Source organism: Pristis pectinata, chromosome 5, assembly GCF_009764475.1.
Source record: "Pristis pectinata isolate sPriPec2 chromosome 5, sPriPec2.1.pri, whole genome shotgun sequence".
NCBI classification, from domain to species: Eukaryota; Metazoa; Chordata; class Chondrichthyes; order Rhinopristiformes; family Pristidae; genus Pristis; species Pristis pectinata.
The window spans coordinates 55,370,696-55,383,441 of NC_067409.1; the positions used below are offsets into that span (position 1 = coordinate 55,370,696).

General features: G+C 40.5%; 1 protein-coding gene across 2 annotated transcripts in view; it reads left to right on the plus strand.

The window, feature by feature from the left end:
* The window catches only part of gabbr2 (gamma-aminobutyric acid (GABA) B receptor, 2), a 692,216-nt gene that overhangs the window by 403,107 nt on the left and 276,363 nt on the right, over positions 1-12,746 (plus strand). The window lies entirely within an intron of this gene.

A 12,746-nucleotide genomic window follows, 5' to 3' on the forward strand; every position in this document is an offset into this window, starting at 1 on the left:
TTTATTTTGTTATAAACATTACCCAATTATGTTGTGTTATACCATATAAGTGTCTTCCAACTATTCGTATTTAGAACAGCGTACAAAATAACTGTGAACATTCTTTCCATGCTCTTTTGAAAAGAAGTGAATTTCTTTGTAAGTGACCTTGTCATGAAGCTTTTTAAAGGCTCTTCTATTTCCCTTTGGGTGAGTGAATGTTGCTGCAGCAGGTACAGACCTCAGTCAGCCTCATTTTAAACAGAGGGTATATGAGGAGAATTTAAATAATTAGAGGAAATGGGGGAAGAGATTTCATGTCACTTTTTCATTGTGGCACAGATAAATAAGGTAGGAGGTGGTTTGCCTGCAAGGCCAGAGAGGTCAAGGGTTAGTTTGATGGAGAATTGGACAGTACTTGAGGAAAAAGAAGCTGTAGAAACATTGGCTTTCACTGGAGCCAGGAAAAGGAATTGGGTAGTCAATGGTTTAGAACATAGAATAGTACAGCACAGGAACAGGCCCTTTGGCCAACAATGTTGTGTCTCAGGAAGAGATGTGAGAGAGACTGAAGTGGAGGTTCCTTGGACACAATAAGTTCAGAAAGGGCAAGAAGATAGGTAAAGTCAAAGTCAAGGTTATTATCATACACACAAGTACATGAATGCACAGATGCAATTAAAAGCTTACCTGCAGCAGCATCACAGGCATATAGCATCACATAAGCAACATTCACAAGAAAAACATAAATTGACCATAAATTATACACAGTGTTTTCAAGAAAGAACACAATTAAAACCAAAACAAAACAGTCCATTTTAGTTCAAAGTGGTCACAGTGTTGCTAAACTGTAGTGACTAGGGTTTTGGTGGTTGGTTGAAGAACTGAATGATTGAAGGGAAGTAGCTGTTCTTGAACCTGGTGGTGTGGGACTTCAGGCTTCTGTACCTTCTGCCCGATGGTAGCTGCGCAAAGATAGTGTGGCTCCGGATGGTGGGGATCGATGCTAGATAGGAGAGAAACTAAAGGAAGAAGATGAATCTGTCACCATGAATGATAACAATCATAATGCTCTTGTATATCAAAGTCTTAAAATTGATAAGTGAGGAACTTGTTTATCCAGACATCATCAGAATATAACCTTTGTCCATTTTTGTACTTCCATATCAGATAAAGCATGGTTTTGATTCTTGTAAAGTTCTCATTATTTTTCTGAGTTGCACACCAGCAATATCATAAACAATGGTATAAGATGCATTTACATTGTTTACTTTGTAAGTCTTCAATTCTGACCCCAGGATGAGAGGGCAGTCAAAGTACACAAAGGTACTTTGTGGAAAAACAAACTTCTCGATCAAATGCCTATGCAAAAGAATCCTTAGATTTAACAGCAATTTTAGTTACCTTAAATTTCTGTTAGTTTCAGAAACATAGGGATATGTACAACTTTGAAATACAGTTAATCTGAACTTGAATGGCTCTCAAGTTGGAAGTATGGTTGTGTGTATTTTATTCAAACAAGTAATCAACTTACCAGGTTCTGCTATGATGTGCAGACCAGAAACACTGGGGAGGCAGTAACATCACCCCATCCATTCAGCAAATTTGAACATCTGATGTTAATTGGGACTGAAGGTAAGTTATGCCCAAAAGGTTAAAAATTGATGCCAATCCTATCCAAATATAGATGTGCAGATTGAAGTGAGTTTTCCTGTGGGAGTGTTGAGGAAAGGAGAATGGAAATCTGCATGGTTGTGAAATTTAAAGTGGTGGGAACAGTTAGAGAAATGTTTTCACAGGGGGCATATTTTTTGAAAGGTAAAAGGCACCTTCACCATATATAGTCTCTACTATGTTGGTACAAAGATTGAGAAGTCACAATATGAGAAAGGAAAAGGAGTCTGTGGCAGCTTGAGGCTCTAGCTGTTTGGCATCATCACTGGTATCAGTTCCCTTAGAGTTAGCATCAGCTAACTTTACAGAATATGGCACAGCTCAGCAATCTGGTTCTCTGCTGGCACAGAACATATGATGGCAACTTCCCTTAATTATGCCAATGCAACAATGCCTTTACATCGGCCTAGTGCTGTCTGGACAAATGCTGCTGCTCAGGTTTGCAGACTGTTGATAAGTTTACGTGTTGACTTTTGGAGAATGTCTTGTAGAGAATGAAAGCTGTGATTGCAGAATTTTTTAGAATTATCCAGCAGAGCAGTTAGATATGCCATTGTGTTTACCTGTGGTACTTGACCTTCTGTCAAAAGCCACCCTTGGAGGGGAAGCTTCATCAAGCAAAAATTAACGAGCCGGGCAATGTATTCTCAGCTTGATTATGCAGTTGTGTGCTACACCGTTACCCTAGCAATTACTACTCAACCCAGACTGGTGGTCTTCTCTTTTTCACCATTATCTTAGGTCACAGAATTCCCACTGGGAATCCTGTTGATAGCTGTAATGATTCTGTGGAAAACAAAAAAAAGTGATTACCACATAGACGTAAAAGAATCTGACTTTGAGGATAATGTAAAAAGAGAAATAGATAGTTCCCTTGATTTCTAAACAATTCCAGGCAGTGTTTTGACTCTCATTGACCATTTTTTGATATGAGAAGAATGTTACTTTGGCTGTACTTCCACCCACTATACTTACTGTGAGGACTCCTTTCTGTTATCTTAGTTCTTCCATCTCTCTCGCACATGTCCTAACCATGCCCCTTTTCACACTAGTTAACTGCTGTAGCAGTCTCTTTACCATAACTAACGGTTCCTCGGATATACTCCTTCAATTGATCAGCCTCAATATTCAACCTTTTATTCTTTGCCATTTCTGACATCTCCAGTATCATGTTACTAAATATTATTCCTTCATTCAGCATCCTATTGGGTTGTTTCAGTCCACCAGAACTTTGTTTATTCTACTACAAACACTAATCCTATTATCCTACATTTCCCCTTCCCACAGAACCATCCTAATGCAAATATAGAAGATGCAAAGCCTGCCCTTTTACATCCTCTCTCCACACTCCAGACCACTAAACATTTAAGGCCAACTGTTTCTTGTCCCTTCAATATATTTGTTGCCAATGATGTAATCTCCTTACCTTGGGGAAAGTAAATGCAGTGTGGAAAAGAGCTTTGCAGAACACTACCCGTCCTTTGCTATCTGTGACCCCAAGTTTTTGCTATGCTTTTCAAATGAAGCTCAATGGAAGTTTGAGGAATGGAACCTCTTGTTGACCAGGCGTATCAGTCCCTCCACAGACCTGCCATTGAATTCAGCAGTTTAAGATAATGACTCTGATGCTCTGTTTTACACCTCACAGTGAGATATCTTTTGATTCTTTCCTTGCCCCTTATCCCTCTTTTGCCTTTTGCTGTCACCCATTTTGTTGTTTACTCTCTCCTACGTTCAATTCTGTTGCTGGCTTTCTCTTTTTGTCATTGAGTCATCGAGCTGTATGGCACAGAAACAGGCCTTTTGGCCACTATGTCTATGCCAACCTTTTTGCCCATCTACACTCATCCCACTTGCCTGCATTTGGACTGTATCCTTCTATGTCTTGCCCATTTAAGTGTCTGTCTGAACGTCTCTTAAAGGCATTTAGTTCTTTTCCCATTTTCCCCTGTCCTTGCACTGTTTTGTCCATAACTTTTTCTGGCCTTTGATGTGAAGTGTTATCTCTCACCACAGATATTGCCTGACTTGCTGTGTAGTCTTCAGCATGTTCTTTATTTAATTTAGTTCACCAGCCTCTGCAGCGTTCCATGCTTTTTTCTTTCCATCAATGTCGCACTGCATATCAAAATTAATACTCTTCACTATCAAACAATTTTATTGCTTCTGTCTGAAACAGTTAAGAGATTTCCAAATAACAGTTATCCACTTCGTCAATTTCCCATATCCTTTGGTTCTTTTTTCAAAGTTAAGATCCTCACAGCTTAAGAGACCCATCTGAATCCTATGTTGTTGTCTGGGCTCTTAATCTGTGGCAGCTCAAGAGGCAGTGAAGGGAAGGAAAAAATCCAATAGAAATAAAAGAGACTTCAAAGGATGACAGAAAAGAAAAGCAAACGCAAACAGTAGAGTATCAAAGGTGAAATAAAAGAAGATAGAAAATTTTAACTGAAAGAGCAGAGAGAGTTGATTTTGTAGAACTACCTTGGTTGGTACCCTTGACGAGAGGCTTTGAAATGCCCAAATTGAACAAACTGAAAACCATAAAGTAAGAACCTTAACTGTCTGCTCAAGTATGTTCATTTATTGTCAACGAAGATCAATAATGTGGATTTGTAGAGGTTGTATGTGTATCACGAAGTAGGCATGCCAGTGGCTTTACTTCATTAGGAGTTTGAGGAGATTTGGTATGTCACCAAAGACACTTGCAAATTTCTACAGATGTACAGTGCAGAGCATTCTGACTTGTTGCATCACTGCCTGGTACGGAGGCTCCAATGTGCAGGATCTCAAGAGCCTGCAGAGGGTTGTAGACTCAGCCAGCTCCATCACGGGCACAGCCCTCTCCACCATCGAGGACATCTTCAAGAGGCAGTGCCTCAAGAAGGCGGCATCCATCACTAAGGACCCTCACCATCTGGGACATGCCCTCTTCTCATTACTACCATCAGGGAGGAGGTACAGGAGCCTGAAGACCCACACTCAATGGTTCATAAACAGCTTCTTTCCCTCTGCCATCAGATTTCTGAACAGTCCATGAACACTACCTCGTTATTCCTTTTTTTTGCACTATTTATTTACTTTGTAATTTATGGTAATTTTAAGTCTGTGCACTGTATTGCTGCCGCAAAACAACAAATTTTATGCCATATAAGACAGTGATAATAAACCTGATTCTGATTCCAAACAGGACATGCTTGAGTGCAATGATTTATCAGCACAGTATGCCTGCAGGCGAGTGCACGAGTGAGGAAGCTGCTGGATTTCTGCTAACTCTTCCTCAGTGCTTACACCTGTAATGTGTCATAGAGTTGTACAACATTGAAAAAGGACCTTTGGCTTACCGCATCCATGCTACCTTTTTGCTCACGCTAATCCCGTATGTCCGCATTAGGACTGGATCCTTCTATGCCCTGCCAATTTAAGTCTCTGTCTAAATGTCTCTTTAACCTAGTAATTGTTTCTGATTCCACCATCTCTTCTGGCAACATGTTCCAGATGTCAGTCACGTACCCCTCAAATCCCCTTTAAAATTCCTTCCCTGCTCCCTGACACTATAACTTCTTATTTTTCATTCCCCTCCTGTAGGAAAAAGATCTTGACTATCTGCTCCATCTCTGCAACTCATACTTTTATATACTGTACCTCAATTAAGTCACCCCCTCAGCCTCCTTTGTTGCAGGGAAAACAAGCTTAATCTATCCACTCTCTCCCCATGACTAAAGTCCTCCAATCCAGGCGACATCCTGGTGAATCTCCTTTGCATGCTCTTCAGCATTGTAAAAAGATACTTAACTAATAAAGGGGGATAAAGGAGGGCAGAAATGTTAATCTTGTAATAGCCTAATCTAAAGATTGTTTTAAGAATGAAGCACAAATCTAGATTGCAAATAATGATCTGAACAGATTAGTGCTAAAAATAAATATAGAAAATAATAATAAAATAAATGGAAAATAAAGCATAACTGTAGTAAACAAAAACAATTAAACTGTTAAGCTACGAGTTTTTCTCGTACGTGAAGAGCAGAAGGATGGCTAGAGTAAAGGTAGATCCGATTAGAGACAAAGGTGGGAAGATGTGCCTGGAAGCTGTGGAAGTGGCTGAGGTTCTCAATGAATGCTTCTCTTCAGTATTCACCAAGGAGAGGGGTCTTGATGATGCTGAGGACAGTGTTGGTAAGGGTAATGTTCTACAGCATGTAGCTATCAAGAGAGAGGATGTGTTGGAGCTGTTAGAAAATATTAGGACAGATAAGTCCCCGGGGCCTGACGGAATATTCCCCAGGCTTCTTCGTGAGGCGAGAGAGGAGATTGCTGAACTGTTGGCTAGGATCTTTGAGTCCCCGTTGTCCACAGGAATAGTACCGGAGGATTGGAGAGTGGCAAATGTTGTCCTCTTATTCGAAAAAGGTAGTAGGGATAGTCCAGGGAATTACAGACCAGTGAACCTCACGTCTGTGGTGGGTAAGCTGTTGGAAAGGATTCTAAGAGATAGGATCTATGAGTATTTAGAGAATCATGGACTAATTAGGGACAGCCAGCATGGCTTTGTGAAGGGAAGATCTTGCCTCACAAGCCTGATAGGGTTCTTTGAGGAGGTGACCAGGAAGATTGATGAGGGTAGTGCAGTAGGTGTGGTCTACATGGTGTTTGACAAGTAAGGCGTTTGACAAGATTCCACATGGTAGTCTTCTTCAGAAGGTCAGAGGCCAAGGGATCCAGGGAGGCTTGGCCATGTGGATTCAGAATTGGCTTGCCTGTAGAAAGCAGAGGGTTGTGGTGGATGGAGTGCATTCGGATTGGAGGGCTGTGACTAGTGGTGTCCCACAGGGATCGGTTCTGGGACCTCTACTTTTTGTGATATTTATTAATGACTTAGATGAGGGGGTGGAAGGTGGGTTAGCAAGTTTGCAGACGACACAAAGATCGGTGGTATTGTGGACAGTGTGGAGGGCTGTCAAAGCTTACAGAGGGATATTGGTAGGATGCAGAGCTGGGCTGACAAGTGGCAGATGGAGTTCAATCTGGAGAAGTGTGAGGTGGTACACTTTGGAAGGACAAACTCCAAGGAGGAGTACAAGGTTAATGGCAGGATTCTGGGGAGTGTGGAGGAGCAGAGGGATCTGGGGGTTCATTTCCACAGATCACTGAAAGTTGCCTTACAGGTGGATAGGGTAGTTAAGAAAGCTTATGGGATGTTAGCTCTCATAAGTCGAGGGATCGAGTTTAAGAGCTGCGAAGTAATGTTGCAGCTTAACAAAACTCTGGTTAGACGACACTTAGAGTACTGTGTCCAATTCTGGTCGCCTCATTATAAGAAGGATGTGGAGGCGTTGGAAAGGGTGCAGAGGAGATTTACCAGGATGCTGCCTGGATTAGAGAGTATGGATTATGAGGAGAGACTAAAGGAGCTAAGGCTGTTCTCATTGGAGAGGAGGAGGATGAGGGGAGACATGATAGAGGTATACAAAATATTAAGAGGAATAGATAGAGTAGACAGCCAGCGCCTCTTTCCCAGGGCACCAATGCTCAATACAAGAGGGCATGGCTTTAAGGTAATGGGTGTGAAGTTCAAGGAAGATGTCAGAGGGAGGTTTTTCACCCAGAGACTGGTTGGTGCATGGAATGCGCTGCCTGGGGTGGTGGTGGAGGCTGAAATGTTGGTCAAGTTCAAGAGGTTGTTAGATAAGCATATGGAGGAATTTAAAATAGAGGGATATGTGGGAGGAAGGGGATAGATAGTCTTAGGTGTGGTTTGAAGGTTGGCACAATATGGTGGGCCAAAGGGCCTGTATTGTGCTGTATTGTTCTATAGTTCTAAAATGTGATCAGTTAAAAGTGTGATGAAAACAGCATCAAGGCAGAAGAGCAGCATGGGTTCCAATGCTCAGAGAAGACAATTACATGCATTTGTGAATAATATGAGGAATCAAAGAAAAGGGATTTAAAAAAAAGATAATTGCACATAAAGGGTTTCTGTAGTGATCATCACTGAAACCTAGCTATAGATTGAGCATAAACGGGAAAAAGAATTATGTTGCCTGAAATGATCAGGCAATTAGAGAAGGAAGAGGCAGCAATGTTAATGAAGGTTTATCACACCTTTAGCAAGAGGGATGTCAGTAAAAGTAAGCAGACAATAAAAACTCCCTCTCGATAGATTGCGAGTCTTTTGTGCAAATCCATTCACAAATGACCTGGTAGCAGTGGGGAAGAATCTGAATGCATAAACACAAGGATTAGAGAAGCTTGTTGCAAAAATAGAATTGTAATAATAGCAAACATTAATTTTCACATTAAGTGAAACAGTTTAATCCCCAAAGGTTACAAACCTCTTAACAATATTCAAGATCTTTTTCTGAAACTATATGTAGTTGGATCATGAGCAGGGTATTTTAGATCTAGTGTAAGAAATGAGCCGAAATTAGACAGGAATCTAACAACATGGGAACCCCAAGTTCAGTACGTTTAGTTTTTAAATTGAAAAGGAAGAGGCGAAGATTTAAACCAAATTCCTTTGCATGACCAAGACATCCTTTAGAAGAATGAGGAAAGAAATGACTATAGTAAACTGAGTAATATTATCAATGGATGAAATTACACGTTGAACAGTGGGAAGTGTTCAAAGTAGTATTTGTTGAAATGTAAGACTTGTACATATCCTGATCCTCTTGGGATCTAAGAAAGTCGATCAGACTTATTTTCTAAAAACAAAATGAAAAGCAAGGAACTGTGGGATCAAAATGCAGAGTTTAATGAAAAAAACTATTGGACAACCACATAAAGAACCATTGGAATGTTGATGTTTGTCACAGAGGAGCTGAAACACAAAGAGTGGAAGTACTATTGCAGCCGTTCATGGCTCTAGTTGGAGCCCACTTCATTTCTGGGCATCACACCGGATGATGGCCTTGAGGGTTAAATTGAAAATTAATTACAATAACTTATTGTTTTGTTCAGCCTTTAATTCCTTCAACTATAGAATGTGAAAGAGGGATCAAATTCAATTGCTTGCGATGAGTAAAAAATTGATAGGATGGACAGAAACACATTATTTCCTCTGGTGATGGATTGAGGAACAATTTGCCATCAAATTAAAATTCAACCTATTCCAATTACGAATGATGTTTCGAAACACTCACACAGTCATAAGTGGAACCCTCCCTCAAAAGATGTTTTTGAGGATGGTCAATTGAAAATTTCAGTTTTGAGCTGGATAGAGCAGTAAGGATACCAAATCACAGTGGTTGGAGGAGTTCAGCCATAATTTATCTGAAACTTTCTTGAGGGGTTAAATCACCTATTCTTTGTCTCCATGTCCTTAGAAAGACAAGATTTTTAAATGAAGCAGTTTGTATCCAAATGTAAAATTGCAGGATGTTATCATTTTGCGTTGTGTCATGTTTTCACATTTCTCACAACAGAAACAAAAACTGATAGTCTCCTTGACTGTCAAAACATATTTCTTTGGATGCTGTAATACAACTTCCCCTTTAGTGCACATGTATTTCTCTTTTTGTAAGGTCAGGAAAGAAAAGTCTTCATAGGGTCATACTCCCAAAGCTTAGTTACTACAGTACATGGCAGGAAAGGTTTAAATGATACAACCCTTGGAGGAAATCATCTTTGTTCTTCAGCCAAGGCCAATAGAGTTAAAATGCACATCAAAGTTCACAACATGGCAATCTTTTTTTTAAAAGTGACTGGAATGGAGAACTGCATTTTTCAGAGTGCCCAAGAGCTGTGTGCAAATCTGAAAAAAAAACTTGTACTCATGCTGAAGGAAGGTGCTTTCAGTTTTACTTGGTAGGCAAGTAAATCTATAAACCAGTATTTAAATAAACTAATTGGTAGCCTTTGATTGGTTAGCTGAAGAACTGTGGCAGAGCTATTTAATCTTTGTGGAACTAGCTCATTTTTCCTGATTCAAAACAACCTTGCAGCACTGAAAGACAGCTGCCTCGGGTTTAAGTTAAATTCTTGATGTTGCAACAGTATATGATTAGAGTATCCCCCTTACTGCCTTGTATTCCAAGAATCTATATCATTAATGGGCAAAAAGCAAGCAATTTACCTTACTGATTGCATTGGAGAATGCCTAGGGAGGCACAGAAATAAATTGTTCAGGAGTTCAGATTTAAAGTAACTGTTTTCAATAGGAATTATGAGAGACAGTTCTATTCAAAATCCTTGACACATTACGTTATATCAAGTTGAGAAAGTGACTGTAAATTATCATTAAGGTTTGCTGCCATTTTTTCCAGAATTTTCAGCATTCTTCCACCATACAAGACATCCAAAAAAAAGACTCTAATTTAATGCTAATACACTTGCACTTTGTTTAGCATTTGGGATGCGAATGAAATCAGTGTCATTAAAGCATTATGCATCTAGAGATACACTATTGTACTGGAGCTTGGTGCAAACCCCTGTCTTCCCCACTGCTGTGTGAAGAACTTGGTGCAAATCTCTGCCCTCTGCCCTCTGCTGGCACCTCCATAGCAATGAAATGCCACTGTCTCCTGTGGAGAGGCTGCCTGTGTGGGCTTGTGATTTGCAGTCTGGGTGAGTGAGGCAGCTGCTCAGCAGTGGGATGTGGGGCCCAGGGGTGCACCCTGGTTGACGTAGTGAGTGCAGGTCACAGCTTGGGGCTGGCAGCACCTGCCCCATGTGTTGACAGATCACCTGGATCCTCCAGCCTCTCTCATCACCTCACATTGGATGCGATGGAGATTGCTGTCTTTCCCCTCTTTGTTTGCCTGCATAGCTCTTCCCAGCACAGGGATTTTCTCTATGGTGCTGCCAGTTCCCAACAGAGGCCCGCACTGACTGAGCTCGTATCTCAGTGCTGAGCAGCTGCAATGTTACCCCACCTCTTCCCCCGTCCCTGACCTGTCCAGCACCAGCCTCACAGGTGGCCTCTCCACATCAAACTGTGAGCGATTCATTGCTGTAGGAATGGCAGACATGGTCAGTAGTTCACGCCAGGTTCCTGACACAGCAGCGGACAGGAACGGAGAGAGCTGGGGTTCGTGCCAGTTTCCCGACATCCGAGTCTCCAGCTCACAGGGCCTGAGTAGGTGTTTTTTTTAAAGTACACATGAATGCTACCTGTAAGTGTTCAGATTGAAGGACCAAGACGCTGTGATGAATCAGCACTCTGTGGATTAGGGCTAAGCAGAGTACTTGTCTACAATGAAAAATAAAACACATTTATTCCCTGAAAAGTTTTTGTTAAATGTATGAACAATTGCAATAGGAGGAAACTACTTAATTGAGGGAAGTGGCTCAATATGACTGGTATTCCTTGTCAAAATTGAAGGGCACAATAAAAGCATGGGGAGATGGAGGCCAGACCTGATTTATAGCCAATGGCAATTCACTATCAACAGTAAGTGACATCTCCACGTGATAAAATGCAAATCTTCCGAAAGATCTAACTGATTTTCTGAAGATATGTTTTTTTAAACTGGTCCTTCCAAGGAACAACAGCATTAGGAGTGCTTCAGGAAAATTCATTTTTCCCAGGACATTATGAACACAACAAAAACAGACGGAGCAAGCTCAAGTTTTCATAAGAAGAAAAAGCCCCTTGACTTGAAGCACTTTTTACATTGTTGGCTCTGACTTGCACTTCACAAATGTTTGATCAGTCTTTTGAACAACTAACCTGTCCCAGTCCTACGGTCCTAGTAACTCTAGGGCTTTTTGAATTCACTTACATTTTTCAACAGGTAGCCATCTATCCCTTCTGAGAGTTCTTATCAGAATGTTGATGTATGTTCACTGACTGCTAGTTCTTTAGTTTGTAATTTTGAAGTAGATGATTGCGACTCTTAAATTGATGCTGACATTTTCTTAACTTTTTTTTTCGCAGTAGCTCTTCATTACATTTTGACTAATAGGTGCTGTAAAATGCTATGTAACATTACAGACAAGTATTTCAGCCACAGCATTGATAACGGCAGGCTCCCTACTCCCTTCAGTACTTGGTATATTATTTCACCACTCAGCTGTTACCTAAACAGGGCAGAACGTGGAGCCTTAGTAATCATTCCCCCTCATAAATTTATGGTCCAATATTAAAATCATATCTGCTTAAAACCTGGAAATTTGCTTCCATATCAAAATCATGTATCTGGGTAAACGTGAGTTTTGTTAACAGGAAATGAGGCAGATGCAAAAAATTTTCTTTAGTACAAAATCATCCCAGAATGGGTTTGATGGAAGGTACCGTGCATTATTTGATATAGCAGTTGTAATGGATGGACTTGAACCATGAAACAGCTGGATTATCATAAATAAACCCATGCAGTTCATTGAAGTCCTTCAGGAAAGGAAATCACCTATTCTTAGCCAGTCTAAGCTTTGTATGACTCCAGGCCCACGACCGATTGGTTGCCTCTTAATTTCCAGAAAACTGCTCAGTCTAGGGATAAATAGGAATAGTAATGTATGCTATCCTTGCCAGTGAACCCCCTGTCCCTTGAATGAATAAGTAAGAGCGGAGAACACAAATGAGCTAGACTGTAATACTCTTCATGATTGAATAATCTTTACCTTTTTTTTTATCAAAACCTACTTGTGAAGAATGGTCACATGGCAAGATATTAAGGCTTCTTTTGATCTCCCATCGGAACTTCGTAAGAGATTGTAAATGGTTGGGAAAAAAAAAACAACTCTTTGCTGTTTCTCCAGGGGTGTGTTTGTTGACTTGGAGAACCCGAAGGGAAAATCTTCCCCTCAATATTTTGTAGAGATGTGAAGAGGAAAAAAAATGAATAGAAAAAGAACGAAAGACAACTTAAAGATGAAATCACATAGTGCAGAGCTGCTGTATATTGAAGTACCTCCCCAGTGGAGTGGTGGGTGCAGAGTTCATACCATGGTACAATGAGTTTGCTTGATGATTTGAGTAGTTTCATTTTTTCTTGAGCTTTCTTTGTTCTTTTTCATGAAGGAAAGAAAACTTGGGAATTGTACAACATAGGTTTTCCTAAAAATCAAAGGTGTTTGTTTTAAGTGCACATACTTTGAGGAGAAAATGTATTTTTATAGTTTGATAATTTCAGTGAATTAAATTTGTCCCTTCG